The sequence below is a fragment of the Oncorhynchus mykiss genome, chromosome 2 (assembly GCF_013265735.2).
Source record: "Oncorhynchus mykiss isolate Arlee chromosome 2, USDA_OmykA_1.1, whole genome shotgun sequence".
In the NCBI taxonomy this organism is placed as follows: domain Eukaryota; kingdom Metazoa; phylum Chordata; class Actinopteri; order Salmoniformes; family Salmonidae; genus Oncorhynchus; species Oncorhynchus mykiss.
In genome coordinates, this window is record NC_048566.1 from 49402323 (window position 1) to 49429830 (window position 27508).

The following is a 27508-nucleotide window of genomic DNA, read 5'->3' on the forward strand; positions in this document are numbered from 1 at the left end:
AGCACCACCCTCATTTTGAAGCTTACAGTCTGTTATTTTAACTCAATCAGCATGACAGAGTGATCTCCAGCCTTGTCCTCTTCAACACTCACACCTGTGTTCACGAGAGAATCACTGACATGATGTCAGCTGGTCCTTTTGTGGTAGGGCTGAAATGCAGTGGAAATGTTTTGGGGGGATTCAGTTATTTGAATGGCAAAGAGGGACTTTGCAATTAATTGCAATTCATCTGATCACTCTTGATAACATTCTGGAGTATATGCAAATTGCCATTATACAGCAGACTTTGTGAAAATTAATATTTGTGCCCTTCTCAAAACTTTTGGCTACGACTATATGTTGACTTGATTAACACTTTTTTGGTTTCAACATGATTCCATAGTTTTGATGTCTTCGCAATTAATGGAAAAAATAATAATAAATAATAATAATAATAATAATAATAATAATCTAATTCTGTTTCAAACTACAGCAAACAAACTTGTGTAAAAACACCTTAAAATCACATCACAAATTCCATATTGATTTCCAATGGCCATAACATAATGAGTTTAATAATGTGCCAAATTAAATACATAACCCACATATACAAAGTTGTCATGTTTCTGCAGTAGGGAGAATACTACGTCATAGATTGAAAAGGTCCCATGGGTCACCTATGAGTCAATGAGATAGCAGCTTAAAAAATACAAAACAAAAAATACACACTAATAGAACATAAGCTTGTCAGGTTGTCAGCAGTATTTGATCACTCTGTGGCAGACACAAGGGGAATTGTCGGGAAAACTCTGTCAAGTCCTGGTTGCTGTCGGGAACGGATAAACCAATACATTCCATTTATCTTTATAAGTGTTTCCCAGTGTGTGGCTGGTGACTTTATGTTCAATATGTTTGTGCTCCCCTGGCTTTGCCTGGACCAGAGACTGCTCCAGTCACTCACCACCAACCCAGTTCAGACTGTTCTCACCTCGTCCTCCCTCAGCGGCCCAATCCCTGTCTCCTGGCCATGTGCCATTATCTAGGCAGGACCCCTTAGTCCCTTGTTTTCTTTTCATTTAGACATTCACGTGATTCAGGGTGTCAAGTAATGACAGCTGACGAGCACTTGTCCGTAACTTACAGTGGTGCAGCATGCGCTAATATAGTTCATGGGATCATGTGTCCATTTGGTGTCTTAAGGGGGTCTATTTGAGACAGAGGTTAATTTCAGAGTCTCAGCTGGGTCACTTGAAATTTACGGTGAGTTTGCTAAAAAGATGTGGCAGCTGGTACAGTTCTCTTTTCAACATCTAGTTTCTTTAAAACACTCGTATTCTTTCAATGCAGGGACCTGTGCACACCTACGCACTTGTACCCTCCGTCATTAAGTCTACATACTGTTAAATGTACATCTGATGTCACCTTCTGACAGCTGAGGATACATGGTCAAGACACAAGTCGGCTAATTACTGCTAGCAATCAAGTTACCTTGACAGATTGTGTGATGACGAAGGCAGTTTTCATTAGATGGCATCTTGTCAAATGCAGTGTTGTCGAAAGCAACACTCTTTTCAAATGTTTTGAGTCTGTCTTTTCAACACAAGAGACGAAGGAGTCAGGCATTTCCATTTAAATGGACCCATGACCACAAACATGTGAAGTTTATAGTTTACATTCAAAAAATGTGGAATAAGCAAAGGCTTTGATTTCTGGTAAAAACATATGGAAATGGGATCTTAGACATCACCATAACAAGTAATGAACATTTATATTTAGTTTTGTAAGGTTAAGAAACATTGCCTGGTAATTACCAAAACCCACATACGCTTATCAACGAGATTGCACAATGCAAAGAGGGGTACTTGTGCCCATGTTTTCACCAAACCAACTTGTATACTATACAGTATTTCATAAGTTGGCATCTAAACAACCTGCCACTTGCAGAGCATATCAAGAATTAGCTAAAATACTTTTGTATATATAGTGTGTGGACACCCCTTCAAATTAGTAGATTTGGCTATTTCAGGCACACCCGTGTTATTGTGAAGTGGAAACATCTAGGAGCAACAACGGCTCAGCAGCGAAGTGGTAGGCCACACAAGCACACAGAACGGGACCGCCAAGTGTTATCCTCAGTTGCAACACTCACTACTGAGTTCCAGACTGCCTTTGGAACCAAGGTCAACACAATAACTGTTTGTCGGGAGCTTCATGAAATGGGTTTCCATGGCCAAGCAGCTGGACACAAGCTTAAGATCACCATGTGCAATTCCAAGCGTCGGCTGGAGTGGTGTAAAGCTCACCACCATTGGACTCTGGAGCAATGGAAATGCATTCTCTTGAGTGATGAATCACGTTCTGGCAGTTCGGCAGACGAATCTGGGTTTGGCGGATGCCAGGAGAACGCTACCTGCCCGACTACATAGTGCCAACTGTAAAGTTTGGTGGAGGAGGAATAATGGTCCGGGGCGGTTTTTCATGGTTTGGGCCCCTTAGTTCCAGTGAAAGTAAATCTTCTGTAAAGTTACTGCATACAATGCCATTTGATTAAATATATATAACAACATAACATAAATCACACAAATATCCATGTGTATACATATAAATAAATATATATTTATTTATTTATATATATACATATAAATAAATAAATATAAATAAATAAATAAATAAATATATATATATATATATATATATATATATATATATACACACAGTGCCTTGCGAAAGTATTCGGCCCCCTTGAACTTTGCGACCTTTTGCCACATTTCAGAATTCAAACAAAGATATAAAACTGTATTTTTTTGTGAAGAATCAACAACAAGTGGGACACAATCATGAAGTGGAACGACATTTATTGGATATTTCAAACTTTTTTAACAAATCAAAAACTGAAAAATTGGGCGTGCAAAATTATTCAGCCCCCTTAAGTTAATACTTTGTAGCGCCACCTTTTGCTGTAAGTCGCTTGGGGTATGTCTCTATCAGTTTTGCACATCGAGAGACTGACATTTTTTCCTCCTTGCAAAACAGCTCGAGCTCAGTGAGGTTGGATGGGGAGCATTTGTGAACAGCAGTTTTCAGTTCTTTCCACAGATTCTCGATTGGATTCAGGTCTGGACTTTGACTTGGCCATTCTAACACCTGGATATGTTTATTTTTGAACCATTCCATTGTAGATTTTGCTTTATGTTTTGGATCATTGTCTTGTTGGAAGACAAATCTCCGTCCCAGTCTCATGTCTTTTGAACACTCCATCAGGTTCTTCCAGAATGGTCCTGTATTTGGCTCCATCCATCTTCCCATCAATTTTAACCATCTTCCCTGTCCCTGCTGAAGAAAAGCAGGCCCAAACCATGATGCTGCCACCACCATGTTTGACAGCGGGTATGGTGTGTTCAGGGTGATGAGCTGTGTTGCTTTTACGCCAAACATAACGTTTTGCATTGTTGCCAAAAAGTTCAATTTTGGTTTAATCTGACCAGAGCACCTTCTTCCACGTTTGGTGCGTCTCCCAGGTGGCTTGTGGCAAACTTTAAACAACACTTTTTATGGATATCTTTAAGAAATGGCTTTCTTCTTGCCACTCTTCCATAAAGGCCAGATTTGTGCAATATACGACTGATTGTTGTCCTATGGACAGAGTCTCCCACCTCAGCTGTAGATCTCTGCAGTTCATCCAGAGTGATCATGGGCCTCTTGGCTGCATCTCTGATCAGTCTTCTCCTTGTATGAGCTGAAAGTTTAGAGGGACGGCCAGGTCTTGGTAGATTTGCAGTGGTCTGATACTTCTTCCATTTCAATATTATCACTTGCACAGTGCTCCTTGGGATGTTTAAAGCTTGGGAAATCTTTTTGTATCCAAATCCGGCTTTAAACTTCTTCACAACAGTATCTCGGACCTGCCTGGTGTGTTCCTTGTTCTTCATGATGCTCTCTGCGCTTTTAACGAACCTCTGAGACTATCACAGTGCAGGTGAATTTATACGGAGACTTGATTACACACAGGTGGATTGTATTTATCATCATTAGTCATTTAGGTCAACATTGGATCATTCAGAGATCCTCACTGAACTTCTGGAGAGAGTTTGCTGCACTGAAAGTAAAGGGGCTGAATAATTTTGCACGCCCAATATTTCAGTTTTTGATTTGTTAAAAAACTTTTGAAATATCCAATAAATGTCGTTCCACTTCATGATTGTGTCCCACTTGTTGTTGATTCTTCACAAAAAAATACAGTTTTATATCTTTATGTTTGAAGCCTGAAATGTGGCAAAAGGTCGCAAAGTTCAAGGGGGCCGAATACTTTCGCAAGGCACTGTACAAATAAATAAATAAATAAATAAATTATATATATATATATATATATATATATATATATATATATATATATATATATATATATATATATATATATATATATATATATATATATATATATATATATATATATATATATATATATATATATATATATATATATATATATATATATATATATACACACACACTTGAAGTCAGAAGTTTAAATACACCAAAACTCAGTTTTCACATCCCTGTTATTTAATCCAAGTAAAAATGTCCTGTCTTAGGTCAGTTAGGATCACCACTTTACTTTAAGAATATGAAATGTCAGAATAACAGTAGAGAGAATGATTTATTTCAGCTTTTATTTATTTCATCACATTCCCAGTGGGTCAGATGTTTACATACACTCAATTAGTATTTGGTAGCATAGCCTTAAAATAGTTTAATTTGGGTCTAACGTTTCAGGTAGCCTTCCACAAGCTTCCCACAATATGTTAGGAGGAATGGGCCAAAATTCACCCGACAGAGCTGGTGTAACTGAGTCAGGTTCGTAGGCCTCCTTGCTCGTACACGCTTTTTCAGTTCTGCCCACACATTTTTCATGGGATTAAGGTCAGGGCTTTGTGATGGCCACTCCAATAGCTTGGAAGTATGCTTCCTGACTGATGTCTTGAGGATGTTGCTTCAATATATCCACATAATTTTCCTACCTCATGAAGCCATCTTTTTTGTGAAGTGCACCAGTTCCCCTTGCAGCAAAGCACACCCACAAAATGATGCTGCCACCCACATGCTTGACATTTAGGATGGTGGCCTTCGGCTTGCAAGCATCCCCCTTTTTCCTCCAAACATAACAATGGTTGTTATGGCCAAACAGTTCCATCTTTGTTCCATCAGACCAGAGGACATTTCGCCAAAAAGTACGATCTTTGTCCCCATGTGCAGTTGCAAACCGTAGTCTGTCTTTTTTATGGAGTTTTGGCTTCTTCCTTGCTGAGCGGCTATTCAGGTTATGTCGATATAGGACTGGTTTTTACTGTGGATATAGATACTTTTGTACCCGTTTCCTCCAGCATCTTCACAAGGTCCTTTGCTGTTTTTCTGGGATTGAGTTGCACTTTTCACACAGATGAACGTGGTACCTTCAGGCATTTGGAAATTGCTCCCAAGGATGAACCAGAATTGGAGGTCTACAATCTTTTTTCTGAGGTCTGATTTATTTTGATTTTCCCTTGATGTCAAGCAAAGAGGCACTGAGTTTGAAGGTAGGCCTTGAAATACATACACAGGTACACCTCCAATTGACTCAAATGATGTCAATTAGCCTATCAGAAGCTTTTAAAGCCATTACATTATTTTCTGGAATTTTCCAAGCTGTTTAAAGGCACAGTCAACTTAGTCTATGTAAACTTCTGACCCACTGAAATTGTGATACAGTGAATAATAAGTGAAATAATCTGTCTGTAAACAACTGTTGAAAAATTACTTGTGTCATGCACAAATTAGATGATCTAACGGACTTGCCAAAACTATAGTTTGTTAACAAGAAATGTGTGGAGTGGTTGAAAAACATGTTTTAATGACTCCAACCTAAGTGTATGTGAACTTCCGACTTCAACTGTATACATAGGGTCAAGAAGGCTATATATTAAAGTGTAAATGGAGCTATGAATACAGGACCATTTTGCCTAATTTCTGGCCATTAAAAACATCAAAATCGTAAAAAAAACATGATCAGTACAACAAGTGCAGGACCATGAGAAACTGACTCTCTAACCAAGTGCTACTAACAAATCCCAATGGGGCATTTCAAGAGGCAAAGGAATTTCAGAAATTGTTCCAAAATGAAAACCAAAACCTTAGCTACATGAAGACAAAGGCCATTCTTTCCTCCTTGGTGGAATATTTCCTGGACTAGACTTATGGCAAGGCAGGAGGAAAGAAAAAAAGAGAAGTTACCTGTTACAGCAATCAGAGCACCAGCAGCTGGTTTACTGCAGTTAGTCAGAAGGTCAGTGAGAAAGTCAATCAGACCTAGGCCAATCACAGACAGCAGGCTTGGGGCCCCTGCCTGGTGCCAGTGCTCTGCTGTGAAATGTACTGCCTGATCGTAGAGAGCGGGTTGTCAGCACTCTTCACGCAGGGGTATATTTAAACCTGCCTCAAATGAAACTGGAAACTTCTTTATAGTGGGAATTTGGAAATGAAGGTGCACGAAAGCAAAGCAAAATACCTCAGGACATCGGTCAGAGCACGAGAGCAGTCAATGATTCTGATATGTTTAGGCTATACCTATCAAGATGAATCAACCAACCCTCATCTCTCTCTTTACTGTCAGGTGCTGAAAGAACTTGGAGAGCTGGAACTAGGCCTATGTGATGATACCAAACACTGATTCAATTGTCAGTGTGGATAAACAAATGCCTTAATCTAGACACATTTAATTATTTGAGACTACTGTGAAATGACATCCAGAAATGTCAGGTGCTGCAATGAAATTATTGAATTATATAAAGCTATGAGAGTCTCAACCAGATGCTTTCTCAAGGCCTATAAAGTTTGATGGTTTCGGTGGGTATCTTTTTAGTTGGTTGAGTCGAGTGTCTATAAAGTTCCATCACTTGAGTGAAATGCATACCAATGGTAGTCAGTGCCGTTTAAGATTAGGAAGGACAATTTGTTTTTGTTTCATGAGCATGACCCTATTTCAATTTCAGCATATTGGATGACTCATTAATTTTCCGTTCAGCCAGCTCAACGTAACATTGATTGGTTTAAGTTATTACACGATACTCAAATTTTCCCTATACCCATCATGAGGTTGCTACAACCTAGCCTACGAATGAAAGTTTACAATGTAGGTGCACGGGTAGTTATTTTGTTGTTAATCAAGGTGACAATGACACATACCGCCTTGCACACAACTAGCTGATTTAGGGTGTAATCACTAGTCCAAACAGTTGCAAACGAGAGTTTCTACAGGACAAATTCAAGTATGTTTATCCCCGTTTCGTTCAGTGTGCTTCCGTTTAAGTAACTTTAACATAATTGGCGGAATGAATAGACCCTTGATCATCCCCAAACACAATTCACATGCATATCAGCCACATACAAACAGTATGATCTCTTTGCATAATTCCTTCTTGCATCTACGCCTTATTCCGTGACCCGGCGAAAAAACCTTTCCAAGCCAAACTTTCATACCATAACGGCTAACCGCTCCACACAGCCTACATCGTTGTCACCATATTAGTTAACGCCATAGTCAATATAGCTACAATTACTAACGTGTTAGTAAACCCACTACAATCAGGCAGTACAGCAAGCAGTTTAGCAGTTACACCGGCAGGCCCCAGTGGCAATAAATAAAACTTAAAGCTGACCGACTTGGAAGAGTTCCAGTGTTGGATAGCCATAACCAGCTAGCTAACATAGCATCACTCTCTGTTTGAGCCAGGTGTTTGAGTACACGAAACTTGCTAGATGCATTTACTAGCTAGCTGCAACATAACCTTTTGAGCAACCCAACCAAATTCACATAGAAATGTGTGTTATAGATATGTCATCATTGAAAGCAAGTCTAAGAAATGGTAGATCTGTTCTGTGGGCTATTTCTATGCTTCCCATTGTTATGTTTAATCTTTGCATTTTTTACTTTTGGTTTTGTACAACAGCTTCAAACAGCTGAAAATACAATACTTTTGGCTATTGAAAAGATATTACACAGCAGTTTAGAAGGTACAATGATTCTCTACACTATACTTGCTTGTTTAGTCACAAACTGAAATTAAGCTAACTATTAAAATGTTTGCTAAGCAGTGTGTTTCAATCAATTATCTGTGGACATGTGAATATATTTGGCATAATTGTATCTAAAAAGGATAACTTTTTAAAATGTTTCACATTTTTATGAAATTCACTGAGGAGGATGATCCTCCCCTTCCTCTGAGGAGGAGCCTTCACTTTTGCATGCCTTTCTGCATGTAACGTTTGTTACAGCCTAATGAATTCATAAATAGTTTTGACTTTTATCTCAGACACATCAGGTATCCAATACTGGTTATTAGATTAAGAGCTGTGGAATTCCTCCCGAAGGGTGTTGGCCTAAATTAAAACAGGAAACTGGATTAATCTTGAGACTTTCCCAGAGTATTGGCAGGTCGTGTTTGACGTTGTGTATCCAAAGCCTTCGGCTGCTGGGGTTAGTTTCCGATGAAAGGAAACAATATGTGACGCAATAGCAGTTCAGATGAAACACTCATCAGTCCATTGCGCCGTGAAAATGTCCTGTTGCCAACAAAATACTTAGTTGCCCTACAGAAAACAGTAGATGGGTTGATGGGTAAAAATACCTCATATTTTGGCATAAGTATTGTAATTAATTGCATGTGTTTTCAAAAGCGGACTTACGCATTACAAAATTATGTTTTTTAGAAAAAGTTACTTCCCCAACGTCTTTATAGGTTATATTGGTGTATTAGGATGTGGACATGTGTGGTTCTAAGTGACTTCCCCAACATTTTTATAGGTTATATTGGTGTATTAGGACGTGGATGTGTGTGGGTTTTAATGTATTTTAGATGCATTTATACATTTAAATGGGATTCCTTAGGCATATCATGTTATGCCATTTGCCCATCTAAATATGTGGGATATGGACCAAACCCTGTCCTGGGATATCAAACATCAGTATAGCTAAGTGCACGCAGTATTTCTTGGAAAACTATACTTAATCAAATAACAGATGTTTTACAGGTGGTGTAAACAGCGGTCCTAATAAGTGATTAAAGTTACCAGCATAGCACACCCATTGGCTTATTATCATTACCAAAACAGACGTAAAAATGCTGCAGTAATGAGATGTGTGTTTTGGTAATGAGAGGCCCTTAGATCAATCTGCAAGGAATTGAGAATTGACTGCCATTATGAGTCAGCAAACAATCGACCACATCACTAAAGCCCATTCATGCCTCCATGTTGGTACGGTAATGGTTCTCTAAAGAGTTTCTCCCAATTTGAATGTTTTAAGTCATTTCAGTAATGAAAAGGTAAAGTGTGGTAATGGGGGTGTTTGAGAAAAAGATCCTCATTCGTTAGACAGTGTTTAAGTGAATAAATTAAATTCACTTGTGCTCATCTAATGACTACTCCTCTAGATCAATGGTTCCCAACAGGGCATGGTGAATATTTGACAAGTTGAATCAGGTGTGCTTGTCCTAGGCTAAAAATGTGTACTTTTGGGGTTCGAGCACTGGAGTTGGGAACCACTGCTCTAGATGATGAATAATGTGTTTTACAAGAACTTGTCAGTGTTACAGTAATAAGAAACATGTCCACATACAATGTGTTTTTACGTAAATATTATATATTGAGCAAAAATATAAATGCAACATTCAAGAATTTAAATTATTTTTACTGAGTTACAGTTCATATAAGGAAATCAGTGAATTAACATCAATTCATTAGGTCCTAATCTATGGATTTCACATGACTGGGCAGGGGCGCAGCCATGGGTGTGCCTGGGAGGGCATAGGCCCACCCACTTGGGAGCCAGGTCCAACCACTGGGGAGCCAGGCCCAGCCAATTAGAATGAGTTTTTCCCCACAAAAGGGCTTTATTACAGACAGAACTACTCACAATTTCCATCGCCTGTCTGGGTGGCTGGTCTCAGACAATCCTGCAGGTGAAGTAGTCGGATGTGGATATCCTGGGCTGGCGTGGTTACACGTGGTCTGCGGTTATGAGGCCGGTTGGACGTACTGCCAAATTCTCTAAAACGATGTTGTGGTAGAGGAATGAATATTACATTCCCAGGAAACAGCTCTGGTGGACATTGTTGCAGTCAGCATGCCAATTGTGCACTTTAGACATCTGTGGCATTGTGTTGTGTGACAAAAATGCACATTTTAGACTGGCCTTTTATTTTCCCCAGCACAAGGTGCACCTGTGTAATGATCATGCTGTTTAATCAGCTTCTGGATATGCCACACCTGTCAGGTGGATTGATTATCTTGGCAAAGGAGTAATGCTCACTAAAAGGAATGTAAACAACTTTGTGCACAACATTTCTGAAAAATAAGCATCCAGACATTAAAACAGAATTCAACAATACAAAAACATTTATTGAACTCAATAGGATATCAAATAAATTATTGAATTTGTTATAAAATGTATTTGCCAGAGTTAATTATAAGACATGAACAAATGCATCAGTGATTAGTGTTGTCACGCTACCAGGCCAAGTAGCACAATGCCGAGTAGTATCGAGACACCACAGGGGGAAAAATTCAGAGGCCTAGCATCCTGTTCGACCCGTCCCCTGGACACTTGTTACCATTTATAAAAGTTATGCGCATTTGCTACACAAAATGCCAATCACTGATATTCACACTTTTACTCACTTTAAAAAACATCTTGAATTTAACTTCACACTTTATAATATAATAGAGCGGCTAATTTGCATATATTTGCAAAGGCCTACCTGTGATTTGGCTTGAGGAATGTGAGAAGGGAATATACAGTATATGCATACTGATCTGCATGTCATTGTGGCAATAAAGGGAGAACACTGCATGAAGCCTTCTCTTCAGTTAACACAGACAAACACTATCCATCCCTCACACACTGTCCGTCTCCCCCTTATAAACAAAAAACACTTTCGACCAAAAATACTCACAGCTGCCAACTTTAAAAATGTTACGCACCAAACATAATGTAAGGAGCACCAGAAAGAGAAAGATTTTTAATACAGTTAGGTCTATATGAATTCTAACTTTGAAGCTCATCTCCTGCCTGTCACCAAGGGAGTACCCCAAGGCTCAATCCTAGGCCCCACGCTCTTCTCAATTTACATCAACAACATAGATCAGGCAGTAGGAAGCTCTCTTATCCATTTATATGTAGATGATACAGTCTTATACAGAGCTGGCCCCTCCCTGGATTTTGTGTTAAATGCTCTACAACAAAGCTTTCTTAGAAAGCTTGGGCACGCTCACCCTGAACCTTGTTCTGAACACCTCCAAAACAAAAGTTCATGTGGTTTGGTAAGAAGAATGCCCCTCTTCCCACAGGTGTTCTTACTGCCACTGAGGGTTCAGAACTTGAGGTAGTCACCTCATACAAGTACTTGGTTCATCCTTGGGAGCAATTTCCAAATGCCTGAAGGTACCACGTTCATCTGTACAAACAATAGTACGTAGTAAGTAAAAACACCATGGGACCACGCAACTGCCATACCGCTCAGGATGGAGGCGCAAGTATAAATGCCATGGGACCACGCAGCCATCATACCACTCAGGAAGGAGATGCGTTCTGTCTCCTAGAGATTAACGTATTTTGGTGCGAAAAGTGCAAATCAATCCCAGAAAAACAGCAAAGGACCTTGTGAAGATGCAGGAGGAAACAGGTATAAAAGTATCTATATCCACAGTAAAACGAGTCATATATCGACATTACCTGAAAGGCCGCTCAGCAAGGAAGAAGTCACTGCTCCAAAACCACCATAATAAAGCCAGACTATGGTTTGCACTGCACATAGGGACAAAGATCATACTTTTTGGAGAAATGTCCTCTGGTCTGATGAAACAAAAATAGAACTGTTTGGCCATAATGACCATCATTATGTTTGGAGGAAAAAGGGGATGCTTGCAAGCCAAAGAACACCATCCCAACCGTGAAGCACGGAGTGGCAGCATCATGTTGTGGGGGTGCTTTGCTGCAGGAGGGACTGGTGCACTTCCCAAAATAGATGGCATCATGAGGAGAGAAAAGTATGTGGATATATTGAAGCAACATCTCAAGACATCAGTCAGGAAGTTAAAGCTTGGTCGCACATGGGTCTTCCAAAAAGGACAATGACCCCAAGCATACTTCCAAAGTTGTGGCAAAATGGGTCAAGGACAACAAAGTCAAGGTATTGGAGTGGCCATCACAAAGCCCTGACCTCAATCCCATAGAAAATGTGTGGGCAGAACTGAAAAAGCATGTGCGAGCCAGGAGGCCTACAAACCTGACTCAGTTACACCAGCTCTGTCAGGAGGAATGGGCCTATATTCACCCAACTTATTGTAGGAAGCTTGTGGAAGGTTACCCAAAACATTTGACCCAAGTTAAACAATTTAAAGGCAATGCTACCAAATACTAATTGAGTGTAAGCAAACTTCTGACCCACTGGGAATGTGATGAAAGAAATAAAAACTGAAATAAATCCTCTACTATTATTCTGACATTTCACATTCTTAAAATAAAGTGGTGATCCTAACTGACCTAAAACAGGGGATTTTTACTTGGATTAAATGTCAGGAATCGTGAAAGAGTGTGTATGTTAACTTCAACTGTATGCCCTAATGCAATTCTAAAGTGTAATACATCCAGTGTGATTTCAGATTTGTCAAATTATTGTGTTTTGTTGATTTTATATAACAACATTTCAACCTCATTTAGCATGATCTATTCAAATATGGCATAATTCTATTCGTATTCATTTGCGTCACTGTCAATGACATACTTTTATTTTGAAGGCTAACCGCAAAGTAAACTATTGTGGCCAATTCTTATTGTGGCTAGCTTCACATAGATGGGTCCCACCACCATTCTTCAAATAAGAACTGTTTGATGAAATAGGGTCATTTTAGATGACACCTAGCTATATAGTTAGTTAGCTAACTATAGCTACTGAAACAGATTGTCGATTTGCTATGTTTTTGGGGAAGAACATTGTTTGCATCTATGCGCCAGCTAGCTTTTTTCTGACCAGCACTGTATATGCGCAAAACAACTTTTGCCAGCATCATAGCATACCTATGACATATGAAATATGAGTGATAGTGTAATCAATGTGTAATATCTACGTAAATATATATAATTAATGAATGCCTTAAATTATTATGCGGCGTGCAGTGATATTCAGGTCCTGATCGGTCAACAAGCTTATTTGTCATGTTAAATGGCGTTATTTGATGTGTATTTTTTGACACGCAAAGACCCAAACGGCGTTCCATAGTATGAGAAATCCTGGTTGAGAAAGAAACAACTGAGCAACGAAACAGCACAGCAAGTAAGTGAAAGAAAAAGGTTTAAATTATGTTGTACTGGTAATGGGGACATACGTAAATGCCATCAAAATAACTTTTTGATCAGTGTGGTGTGTGTAACCTTTATTTAACTTAAGAATTTGTTCTTAGCAATTCAGTTATTTACAATGACGGCCTACACCGGGCCAAACGCTGGGTCAATTGTGTGCCGCCCTATGGGACTCCCAATCACAGCCGGATGTGATAGAGCCTGGATTCGAACCAAAGATGCAGTGCCTTGGACGCAGCGTTCTGTGTGTGTTAACTATTTAACTGTACTAGAATGCTTAAAAAGGGTGCTGAATGTTTATATATCTCTTATCAATATAGGTTTTTTTTTGGTAAGGAAAATATCGGATATCGGTCAGTATAATATCGGTGCATCTCTAAACAGAATAATTGGCCATTTAGGCTAACACACTTCAAAATAAACTTGTTCTAGTACCGCAGAGGCCTATGGTGCATGTAAACAGCATAATTTGTCGCCCAAAGTAGAGGTCTGCATGGGACAGATTTCTTCATCCCGCCTGCACCCGCAGCTTTCATACCGCACCAGCAAGCACCTACTGTCTGTCCGACTCCCTCCCGCTACCACAAGAAATTGTCTCGAACCGCAGTCCCGCAATGTTATTTTAGGTGTATGTGATGTTGGGATCATAGCTTGCAAGTGAGCTGCAATTTTACGCCTTATAGGCAATATCGAAATGCACAGAAATAACCTCTGAAATAGGGCAAATTACCAGAGATTTTCACCTCATTATATTAGGCTATCTGTATTACTGGGCTATATCAGCCAACAGGCTAGACGTAGTTTGAAGAGAGCAGAGTTGGAGAGACTTGCACTTTGTCTTGAGCTACATTTTATAGCCTACCTTTAGGAGTGGGACAATTTTCAGACGGAGACAAATATGGTTGATCAATATTTATTTCTAGGCAATGTAGTAAACTATAGCCTAATCATATTTAGGAAGTACATATCCTTGCAAAGATAACTGCCCAGTGCTTCTCCGCCCATGCATAGACTACAGCCTACTCCATTTAATAGAGACCACTTGTGCACCTGACCTCACAGGTATGGCTACTGAACATGAAGCAGCAAGAATGATGACAGCGGACACTTCCACTTTCTCTTAACCTACGTTTTGCATACAGGATACAGCCTACCTTTTAGGAGAACGAGTTGCAGGCAAATAAATGGGTAATCAATATTTATTGAAAATTAAAAAGGTGTAAAACTCGCTCACCATGGTAGCCTGTGGGCCTTTTCAATGATTTTTTGGTTGCTCCTCGACTCACGTTGGTTGAGCGCTCTTCACTTCTTTCCATTATCAATATTTATACTGAACAGAAACGCAACATGTAAAGTGTTGGTCCCATGTTTAATGAGCTGAAATAAAAGATCCCGGAAATGTACGATATGCACAAAAAGCTTATTTCTCTCAGATTGTGCACAGATTGTGCACCTTTGCCAAGATAATCCATTCACCTGACAGGTGTCGTATCAAGAAGCTTATTAAACGCATCATTACAAAGGTGCACTTTGTGCTGGGGACAATAAAATGCCACTAAATGTGCAGTTGTCACACAACACAATACCACATATGTCTCAAGTTGAGGGAGTGTGCAATAGGCATGCTGACTGTAGCAATGTCCACCAGAGCTGTTGCCAGAGAATGTAATGTTCATTCCTCTACCATAAGCCACCTCCAACTTTGTTTTAGAGAATTTGTCAGTACATCAAACCGGCCTCAAAACCGCAGATCACGTGTAACCATGCCAGCCCAGGACATCCACATCTGGCTACTTCACCAGCGGGATTGTCTGAGCCCAGGACCTCTACATCAATGGCTGCACCCATACCCAGTCATCCGAAATCCATAGATTGAGGCCTAATGAATGTATTTATATTGACTGATTTCCTTATATGAAAAATATAACATTGTTGAAAGTGTTGCATTTATATTTTTATATTTTTGTTCAGTATATTTTACAGCCACTGTAGTTAACTATAGTCTAATCATATTGAACTGATTTTTTTTGGAAAGAATTGCCACTTGAATCTCCACCTATTTCAAATGAGACCACACATATAGATAGAAAACGATGTGTGCACTTTAATGGAGCAGAAGTCAGTGTGTTGTGATTCTGGATGGCCAGATTGCTAGCAAGAATGACAAGAAACTGCCATTTGGAGAATCATAAGTGGCTCGTTTCATCTTGTTCTTGATACCATGGGTTATTTTTAGGTGTTTTGATTGGCTGAAATTGTAGATAAGCTAAAAAAACACAAATTGTAGAAAAGCTGCATTGCTTGCCAAATCATGGCAGCTTTATCCCAAATTCAAAATAGACTGGTTGATAAAAGTAGGGAAATGTTTTCCAACCAAAAGATGTAAGATGCAGTTCTGGAATAATAGGAGTCTCATCTTTTTTGGCTTTTTGTGAACTGCTATAGTGTGCCATTTACTCCCCGTAAACCTAGGCAGGTTCCGGACTGAAATATGCAACAAAAACATTGTTTTAATGAAGGCAAATAACATCCCTTACATTTTAAAAGTGTCATTTATCAGACCCTCTTATCTAGAGCGACTTACTTAGTGCATTCATTTTTTATTTGAACCTTTACTTAACTAGGCAAGAACAAATTCTTATTTACAATGACTGCCTACACCGGTCAAACCCAGATGACGCTGGGCCAAATGTGCACCGCCCTACGGGACTCCTATTCACGGCTGCTTGTGATAAAGCCTGGAATCGAACCAGGGTGTCTGTAGCGTCGCCTCAAGCACCGAGATGTAGTGCCTTAGAACGCTGCACCCCCCGGGAGCCCCCAAATTCATCAGTCTTGGGGCATACTTTGTTTCATGTTCAACAAAAGCTTACTCACCAAGTTTAAGCAAAAGAAAACGTGCCAAATATGGGCATCTTCTGGTTAAAAATGTAATAATGTTAGCTTTCTAATGCTTTAAATTGTATGTCTCAACATTGAAAAGGGAATAACACCGTTGAAACTGGAGTAAACGGTGAACAATGACAAGAAAGACACACCTGTTTCAGTAATGCAAGTCTCGGCTCAAATGGCCGTGCAGTCCACCAAAGGAATTAATTTCAAAGAACCTCAAGTTTTTTTTACTAATAGCAGATCATTTATGGTTTGTGGATAAATTCATTATTACCTTGCGGCCTTACTGAAGTTAGCAGCGTATGATCAAAAATGTAAAAATAGCCTACGAAAACCCACACTCTGTAGGGTAAATAAAGACTACATTTCCATGTCTGAACTGCACACCCCTAGCTAGATCAAACAAACACAGAATGTACAAAACATTAGGAACACCGTCCTAATATTGAGATGAGCCCACTTTTGCCCTCAGAACAGCCTCAATTGTGGGCATGGACTCTACAAGGTGTCGAAAGTGTTCCACAGGGATGCTGGCCAGTGTTGACTCCAATGCTTCCCATAGTTGTGTCAAATTGGCTGGGTGTCCTTTGGGTGGTGGACCATTCTTGAGCGTGAAAAAACACAGCAGCTTTGCAGTTCTTGGCAAATAGCTTCTAACCCCCCAGATCATCAGGCTGCTGAATAGCCACCACTAGTCAGCTACCTACTCCCCTTGTCCCCTCCTAACCCCCCACCAACTGACATTTTACCCTGCCTCCACCCCAATGGACATTTAGCAAGATGAATAGCCACCACTAGTCAGCTACCTACTCCCCTTGTCCCCTCCTAACCCCCCACCAGTGGACATTTAGCATGATGAATAGCCACCACTAGTCAGCTACCTACTCCCCTTGTCCACTCCTAACCCCCCACCAACTGACATTTCACCCTGCCTCCACCCCAGTGGACATTTAGCAAGATGAATAGCCACCACTAGTCAGCTACCTACTCCCCTTGTCCACTCCTAACCCCCCACCAACTGACATTTCACCCTGCCTCCACCCCAGTGGACATTTAGCATGATGAATAGCCACCACTAGTCAGCTAGCTACTCCAATCCCCCCCTGCCCCACAGGTCTTATTTCCATTTGTCCTGTAATGTTGGAGCGCAAGAATTTCACTATACTCTGTAATTACAGTGAGCTCCAAAAGTATTGAGACAGTGACATTTTGTGTTGTTTTTGGATTTGAAATTATACAATGACTGAGGTTAAAGTGCAGACTGTCAATTTTAATTGGATGGTATTTTCATCCATATCGGGTGAACCATTTAGAAATTACAGCAGTTTTTAGTGACAAATTCACTTGTGGCTTTTAAAGAAGTAAAACGTATTGTATTTGGTCCCATATTCCTAGCACGCAATGATTACATCAAGCTTGTGACTCTACAAACTTGTTGGATGCATTTTTTGTTTGTTTTGGTTGTGTTTCACATTATGTTGTGCCCAATAGAAATCAATGGTAAATAATGCTGTATCAATTGAGTCACTTTTATTGTAAATCAGAATATAATGTTTCTAAACACTGTTACATTCATGTGGATGCTGCCATGATTACGGATAGTCCTGAATGAATTGTGAATAATGACGAGTAAGAACGTTACAGACTAGAGGTCGACCGATTAATCGGAATGGGCGATTAATTAGGGCCGATTTCAAGTTTTCATAACAATAGGAAATGTTTTTATACCTTTTATTTAACTAGGCAAGTCAGTTAAGAACACATTCTTATTTTCAATGACTGCCTAGGAACTGTGGGTTAACTGCCTTGTTCATGGGCAGAGCGACAGATTTTCACCTTGTCAGATCAGGGGTTCCAATCTTGCAACCGCATAGTTAACTAGTCCAACGCTCTAACCATTGACCTCCACGAGTAGCTTGCCTGTCACACGAATGTAGTAGAGGCCAAGGTAAATTGCTAGCTAGCATTAAACTTATTTTATAAAAAACAATCAATCATAATCACTAGTTATAACTACTGATCCAGTTTAGCAGGCAATATTAACCAGGTGAAATTGTGTAATTTCTCTTGCGTTCATTGCACGCAGAGTCAGGTTATATGCAACAGTTTGGGCTGCCTGGCTCATTGCGAACTAATTTGCCAGAATTTTACGTAATTATGACATACATTGAAGGTTGTGCAATGTAACAAGAATATTTAGACTTAGGGATGCCTATCCGTTAGATAAAATACCGAACGGTTCCGTATTTCACTGAAATAAACGTTTTGTTTTCGAAATGATAGTTTCCGGATTCGATCATAAAATGGCCAAAGGCTCGTATTTCTGTGTGTTATTATGTTATAATTAAGTCTGATTTGATAGAGCAGTCTGACTGAGCAGCAGCAGGCCCGTAATCATTCATTCAAACAGCACTTTTGTGCGTTTTGCCAGCAGCTCTTCGCAAGCAGAGCGCTGTTTATGACTTCAAGCCTATCAGCCTAATGGCTGGTGTAACCAATGTGAAATGGCTAGCTAGTTAGCTGGGTGGTGTGCGCTAATACTGTTTCAAACGTCACTCGCTTTTAGATTTGGAGTAGTTATTCCCCTAGCGCTGCAAGGGCCGCGGCTTTTGTGGAGCGATGGGTAACGATGCTTCGAGTGTGGCTGTTGTCTATGTGTTTCTGGTTCGAGCCCAGGTAGGGGCAAGGAGGGGAACGGAAGCTATACTGTTACACTGGCAATACTATAGTGCCTATAAGAACATCCAATAGTCAAAGGTATATGAAATACAAATGGTATAGAGAGAAATAGTCCTATAAATACTATATTAACTACCCTGGAATATTGAAGTATCATGTTAAAAGGAACCACCAACTTTCATATGTTCATGTTCTGAGCAAGGAACTTAAACGTTAGCTTTTTTACATGGCACATATTACTTTCTTCTCCAACACTTTGTATTTGCATTATTTAAACCAAATTGAACATGTTTCTTTATTTGAGGCTAAATTGATTTTATTTATGTTTTATATTAAGTTAAAACAAGTGTTAATTCAGTATTGTTGTAATTGTCATTATTAGAAATGTAAAAAATGGCCGATTAATCAGTATCGGCTTTTTTGGTCCTCCAATAATCGGTATCAGTATTGAAAAATCATAAATCAGTCGACCTCTATTACAGACGCACAAATATCATACCCCAAGACATGCTAACTTCTCACTATGACACTAACAGGAGATTAGCAATTTGGGGGGGAATATGATATTTGTCCCCCGTAGAATGGGAGGGCTTTGTACAAAAGGTGCTGTAATTTATAAACAGTTGACCAGATATGGATGAAAATAACCTAAAATTAAAGCTGACAGTCTGACCTTTAACCTTAGTCATTGTATAAGAGCCAAAACTACTAAATGTGTCACTGTTGTCCCAATACTTTTGGGGCTCACTGTACATCTGTAACCCTGTACGTGAGACAATTAAACTATCTACTCTAATCATGCCACAATGTTAGAGTTCAGACAATGGATTAACTGAATAAAACTCAGTTTAGTAAACAGCCAACTGGTTTGATAAACCAAGAAACCAAGTTTAAATTCAAGATAAAGAACAACATCTACTGTCTGCAATTGGCTCCTTCAGTTTCCTGTTAGTCTGCTGCAGTAGGTTATGTTGTGTGGTGTTTCCCAGGCAGGCTAAAGCTGGGTCACACCTGTTCCCCTGCTAGCTCTTCCGGCCGGCTGAGGGAAAGGGAAGTGTTCAAAGGCCAGGGTGTCACATGACATTTCCTTTACAAGTATTCTTGTGCTTGGCTGCTCCCCCCCGCCCCTCTCCCAATCCTCCCCAAAATGAATAAGAGGTGAGTGTCTCTCTGAAACACGACCAAATAAAGACTCTCAGGTCAGGTCAAGTTCTGAGTCATCTCTCTTGCAAACTACCACACACATGCTATGCAGCGCTGGGAATTGCCGGGGACCTCAAGATACAATATTATCGCAGTACTTACGTGCCGATACGATATGTATTCCGATTTACACAATTCTATGTATTGTGATTCAATACTGTGATTGTATTGCTATTCCATGGTCCAAACATATTGCTCACCTGCTGCAGAGGGACAAGAGAGAACCATGGGAAAACGAGTTATGATCAGTCATGGAAATAAGTGCTGAAAACTAAATTGGCTTATTTTAAAATAAGATCAAGAACAAGCTATGAAGGATAAATACTGGAGTTTTTGTGCAGGTACAGCCAACTAGCGCTAAATAATATTGCGATTGTGTCATTAAGATATATTGCAAAAAAATAAAACAAAATAAAAGATATCCCAATTTGTAATTGTATTGATTTTATCCCCCATCACTAATGCCATGCTGAATTTGATTGATTTGAGAGAAAAAACTGCAGTTCAACAGAGGTTTTTAGATACCTCTGGGGAACAGTGTAGGTGTAATCAACTATCAACCAACCACCATATAAAATGTTTATGATATGAAAAGTGAAAGGGAAAGAGCAAACAGAATGCCCATGTCCAAGGTGACATCTGAGAAGTATTCCAAGCAATTAAACTTTCTAAAAATACAAATCTGTGACCCATTCAGTCAAGGCGGTCAGTGAGACTTGTGAATTTTGGACTGGTCAGTTTTGACCTGGCTTGTCATGGAACAAAATACAACAATGTACCTTCTCCGCTATGCAATCTGGTTTCAGAGCTGGTCGTGGGTGCACCTCAGCCAAGCTCAAGGTCCTAAACAACATCATAACTGCCATCAATAAGAGACAATACTGTGCAGCTGTATTCATCGACCTGGCCAAGTCTTTCGACTCTATCATTCACCACATTCTTATTGGCAGACTCGACAGCCTTGGTTTCTCAAAGGATTGCCTCACCTGGTTTACCAAATACTTCTCTGATATAGTTCAGTGTGTCAAATCGGAGGGCCTGTTGTCCGGACCTCAGGCAGTCTCTATGGGGTGTCACAGGGTTCAATTCTCGGTCCGACTCTTCTCTGTATACATCAATGATGTTGCTCTTGCTGCTGGTGATTCTCTGGTACACCTGTACGCAGACGACACCGTTCAGTATACTTCTGGTCCCTCTTTGGACACTGTGTTAACTAACCTCCAGACAAGCTTCAATGCCATACAACTCTCCATCCATGGCATCCAACTGCTCTTAAATGCAAGTAAAACTAAATGTATGCTACCGATCACTGCTCGCACCTGCTCACCCGTCCAGCATCACTACTCTGGACGGCTGTGACTTAGAATACGTGGACAACTATAAATACCTAGGTGTCTGGTTAGACTGTAAACACTCCTTCCAGACTTTCATTAAGCATCGCCAATCCAAAATTAAATCTAGAATTGGCTTCCTATATCGCAACAAAGCATCCCTCACTCATGCTGCCAGACATACCCTCGTAAAACTGACCACCCTACCGATTCTCGACTTCAGTGATGTCATCTATAAAATAGCCTACAACACTACTCAACAAACAGGATGCAGTCTATCACAGTGCCATCCGTTTTATCACCAAAGCCCCATACACTACCCACCATTGCGACCTGTATTCCCTCGTTGGTTGTCCCTTGCTTCATACTCGTTGCCAAACCCACTGGCTACAGGTTATCTACAAGTATCTGCTAGGTAAAGCCCCACCTCATCTCAGCTCACTGATCACCATAGAAGCACCCACTTGTAGCACACACTCCAGCAGGTATATCTCACTGGTCACTCCCAAAGCCAATTCCTCCTTTGGTTGTCTTTCCTTCCAGTTCTCTGCTGCCAATGACTGGAATGAACTGCAAAAATCTCTGAAGCTGGCGACTCATATCTCCCTCACTAGCTTTAAGCACCAGCTGTCAGAGCAGCTCACAGATCATTGCACCTGTACATAGCCCATCTGTAAACAGCCCATCTATCTACCTACCTCATCCCCATACAGTATTTATTTATCTTGCTCATTTGCACCCCAGTATCTCTACTTGCACACTCATCTTCTGCACATCTACCATTCCAGTGTTTAATTGCTATATTGTAATTACTTCGCCACCATGGCCTATTTATTGCCTAAACTCCCTTATCTTACCTCATTTGCACACACTGCATATAGACTTTTTGTTTTCCTTTGTTTACTGTATTATTGACTATGTTTTGTTTATTCCATGTGTAACTCTGTGTTGTTGAATGTGTCGACTTGCTATGCTTTATCTTGGCCAGGTCGCAGTTGCAAATGAGAACTTTTTTCTCAATGAGCCTACCTGGTTAAATAAAGGAGATTTTTTTTTTTTTTTAATAAAACAAAGTATATTGTTGACACTAAAGGATATTAGGTGCTGTATGTTTTCTCGAGCTGGGAATCAATCCAAGTTGTCAAAGGCAAGGGCAGAAAGGATTTTTGACACATACTGGTGGGCTGGTATCATCAACCTTAATTTGAAATTTCCCATCTCACTGTACCTCCTAGCATTCATTGTAACAAGTGAGGAAGTAACAAAGTTAACTGCCTGCTATTGTGGACAGTATCAACTCATGAATGGCAATCATAACAATGCTGAGTCACTTGTGTAAACAAAAACAGACACATATAATCATCCATCAGACAAGGGAGGGAATTTGACACAAGTCACCTACACCATCTCTGGATCAGAAGACGATCCCCCTCGCTAACAGAAAAAGTAACTTAATTTTTAAGTTAAGTTAAGTTAATATTTAGTTCTCAGTACTCCAATACAGCTTAAACCCATCTAAATGACTATCGTCCTGTAGCACTCACATTTGTAGCCATGAAATGCTTTGAAAGGCGTGGCTCACATCAACACCATCATCCCAGACACCATGGACCCATTCCAATTCACATAATGCCCCAACAGATCCACAGATGACACAATCTCTATTGCACTCCACACTGCCCTCTCCCACCTGGACAAGAGGAACACCTATGTGAGAATGCTGTTCATTGACTACAGCTTAGCGTTCAACACCATAGTGCCTTCCAAGCTCATCACTAAGCTAAGGACCCTGGAATTAAACACCTCCCTCTGCAACTGGTTCCTGGACTTCCTGACGGGCCGCCCCCTGGTGGTAAGGCAAGGCAGCAACACATCCACCAATCTGACCATCAACACAGGGGCCCCTCAGGGGTCTGTGCTTAGTCCCCTCCTGTACTCCCTGTTCACCCACGACTGCGTGGCCAAACACGACTCCAAGACCATCATAAAGTTTGCAGACGACACAATGGTGGCAGGCCTGATCAGCAACGACAATGAGACAGCCTATAGTGAGTAGGTCAGAGACCTGGCTCTCCCTCAACGTCAGCAAGACAAAGAAGCTGATCGTGAACTACAGAAAACGGAGGGCAGAGCATGCCCCCATTCAAATCGACAGGGCTGTAGTGTAGCGGGTCGAGAGCTTAAAGTTCCTCTGTGTCCACATCACTAAGGATTTATCATGGTCCACAAACACCAATTCAGTGGTGACGAGTGCACAACAACGCCTCTTCCCCCTGAGGAGGCTGAAAATATTTGGCATGGACCATCAGATCCACAAAGTTCTACTGCTGCACCATAATGACCATTTTGACTGGCTGCGTCACCGCTTGGAATGGCAACTGCTTGGCATCAGACCGACCACAAGGTGCTACAGTTATATGTACATATCTACCTCAATTACCTCGTACCCCTGCGCAGACTCGCCACTGGTACCCAGTGTATAGAGCATGTAATCGTTACTCATTATGTATTTATTATTACATGTTTTTCTTTGATATTATTTCTCAATTTTCTTTCTCTCTGCGTTCTTGGGAAGGGCCGCAAGTAAGCGTTTCACTGTTATGCCGCGTTCAACACAACTGGGAACTCGGAAATCTCCGACTTCCCAGCGTCCATACAACTAGGAACTCAGGAGACAAAACTAGTTCAGACTGGCAAAAATCGATTTGAACGGTAATCCAACTCAGAATTCCAATTCCGACCTGAAGATCACTGACGTCGTGATTTAAATTCCAGTTGTTTTAAACACGACATTAGTCTACACTTGTTGCTAACGACAAATGTGTGACTCCTTGTGCATAAGTCATGGGCAACAGTCCAGACGAGCTCCAAACAGCCATTTAAACAAAGTTGTCAGCAAAACATGTTTTGACAACTGCTACATTGATGCACTACTTATAATAATTGAAGTGCCTCATTTTTGTAAATGCTCTACAGAGTCCCATAGTGACCCAACTGTGCCAACGTTACAGTAACCACGCAATGAATGAGCAGGTCATGTTTTACCACTTAATTACCTGCAGTAGCACGGACGAGTCAACTTTTCCCGTTGGTAGTTAGGTAGGCGACTACTGGGTGATATGCCTTTATCCAAGGATCAACTGTAAATAAAATATGCTTTATGATAAATGTCAGAAAATCCTGTCCCAAAAAGACATTGCATTAATTTTCGTCTCTGCCAACACAGGAACTTTAAAGCAGATACGAGACTTTTGGCCGTTTCTATTCGGAAAACACTTCGCATTTATACCGTTAGGTCCTTTATCTTCGCTCACGCTTCTTCAAGTTCTTGACAATCATAATCCGCTCGTATGTTGCTGTCGAGTGCGGGGATAAAAAAAACTTTTTTTTAAATCACCCTTCGGTATTTGAACAGTTCTGTCAATGCTTCTGCGTAGACTAATCTTTCACTCCTCTGACTGCTTCGATTCTGCTAGCAGCACTAAAGATGACGTCACTCGGATACGGTAATGAGGAAACCTTCAAAATAAAAGCCCCCGTTTCAAAAACATTGTATGGTGGAAAACTCATTCAAAAGATAACATGTGTATCTATTTCGATTGTTTTGTGCTTATAAGCAAATGCAATAAGACATTTATGGTAAAAAGGCTTTACATATGTTTTAAAAACATTATTTTAAGGCCACTATTAAAAAATACAATGTTCAGACTGGTATGTTGACAATATTGGGTTGATGGTGAAAAAAGTATTCTTCGTGCCGATGTAAGAGTTGGGTTGGGAGTACTCAGTAGGGTCTGTATAATCTGTAAATGGTATCATTTCATGGGTCACTGAATAATACAGTGTTGCTGGCCTTTTACTACGCCTTCCTTTTAAAAAAAATTCGGACTGTTTCCATGGTTACCCATGAATATCATTCTGAAAGAAATCGCTGGAAAAAAGACCCAATAAGGCAGAATGTTGAATAAAATGACATTTACACTTATTTTACCGTTTGAACATCTTGTTGGTCCTTTTGGTGGTAGGATGTGGAGATATGGTAACGTTATCCACAGGAAAGCGTTGCTTACTGTTTTTTTTTTGCGGCACCGGTCTGTCACTTGTATTTTCAACATGCTGATGCATTGCACATGATGGACAATATGGAAACAATAGCCAAACGTAACCACATGTAGTTGACCAAAACATGTTTCCTCGCAATCAGCTGGAAATGTTTGTCGTTCGGTTAAGCTCCATTATATTGACCAAGTGTTCGTCATGTGCAAATTGCTTCAGTTTTCAAACATAAAACCGGAAATGCAAACAATATACAGGCCAGCATACTGAAGGTCGGGTTGATAACACTACTCTGTGGATATTTTGTCTTACGTTCCTACCTGCAAAAGGACCACCCACAAAGACAACCGGTAAAGTATAATTGTATTCAGCATTCTGGCATGTCGAGGTCGTGAGAGGAAACGTTCCTGATCCACACGCTCATTTCTTCCCGACGTGGAATTATATGCAGTTCAAAGTCGGGTCTTCAGGCCAACTACAACCATTCCATAGGCCACAACGCAAATCACTGTATATGGAATACATATTGACATAACGAAAACACAATTATTTGTGCTGATATAAAAGTGAGGTTGGGAGTACTCAGTAGGGTCTGTAGAATGTATATGTGGTATACTTTCAAGGTGCACTGAATAATACAGAGTTTTGCTGTCCTTTTACTACACCTATTCCACAGGCCAAAATCAAATCAAATGTATTTATATAGCCCTTCTTACATCAGCTGATATCTCAAAGTGCTGTACAGAAACCCAGCCTAAAACCCCAAACAGCAAGCAATGCAGGTGTAGAAGCACGGTGGCAAGGACAAACTCCCCAGAAAGGCCAAAACCTAGGAAGAAACCTAGAGAGGAACCAGGCTATGAGGGGTGGCCAGTCCTCTTCTGGCTGTGCCGGGTGGAGATTATAACAGAACATGGCCAAGATGTTCAAATGTTCATAAATGACCAGCATGGTCAATTAATAATAATCACAGGCAGAACAGTTGAAACTGGGGGCGACCCAGACAGGAAGATCACGTCAGTGACTCAACCCACTCAAGTGACGCAAGGGACGTCATGAAAGAGCACCAGTAAGCCATTGACTCAGGCCCTGTAATAGGGTTAGAGGCAGAGAATCCCAGTGGAGAGAGGGGAACCGGCCAGGCAGAGACAGCAAGGGTGGTTTGTTGCTCCAGAGCCTTTCCGTTCAACTTCACACTCCTGGGGCCAGACTACACGCAATCATATGACCCACTGAAGAGATGAGTATTCAGTAAATACTTAAAGGTTGACACCGAGTCTGCGTCTCTCACATGGGTAGGCAGACCATTCCATAAAAATGGAGCTCTATAGGAGAAAGCCCTGCCTCCAGCTGTTTGCTCAGAAATTCTAGGGGCAATTAGATGGCCTGCGTCTTGTGACCGTAGTGTACGTGTAGGTATGTACGGCAGGACCAAATCGGAAAGATAGGTAGGATTAAGCCCATGTAATGCTTTGTAGGTTAGCAGTAAAACCTTGAAATCAGCCCTTGCCTTAACAGTGTAGCACTGGAGTAATATGATCACATTTTTTGGTTCTAGTCAGGATTCTAGCAGCCGTATTTAGCACTAACTGAAGTTTATTTAGTGCTTTATCCGGGTAGCCGGAAAGTAGAGCATTGCAGTAATCTAACCTAGAAGTAACAAAAGCATGGATTCATTTTTCTGCATAATTTTTGGACAGAAAGTTTCTGATTTTTGCAATGTTACGTAGATGGAAAAAAGCTGTCCTTGAAACAGTCTTGATATGTTCGTCAAAAGAGAGATCAGGGTCCAGAGTAACGCCGAGGTCCTTCACAGTTTTATTCGAGACGACTGTACAACCATCAAGATGAATTGTCAGATTCAACAGAAGATCTCTTTGTTTCTTGGGACCTAGAACAAACATCTCTGTTTTGTCCGGGTTTAAAAGTAGAAAGTTTGCAGCCATCCACTTCCTTATGTCTGAAACACAGGCTTCTA

At 40.5% G+C, this 27508-nt stretch overlaps 1 protein-coding gene across 2 annotated transcripts in view; it reads right to left on the minus strand.

Annotated features, from left to right (window-relative positions):
• peak1 (pseudopodium-enriched atypical kinase 1) overlaps positions 1-24961 on the minus strand; it is a 260615-nt gene extending 235654 nt beyond the window's left edge. For both annotated transcript variants that reach the window (XM_036949921.1, XM_036949915.1), the window contains exons 1-2: positions 24764-24961; positions 24531-24614 (exon numbers count right to left, since the gene is read on the minus strand). The gene's annotated coding sequence lies outside the window, so the exon portion shown is untranslated. The remainder of the gene's footprint in view (positions 1-24530; positions 24615-24763) is intronic.
• Positions 24962-27508: the final 2547 nt, after the last annotated feature.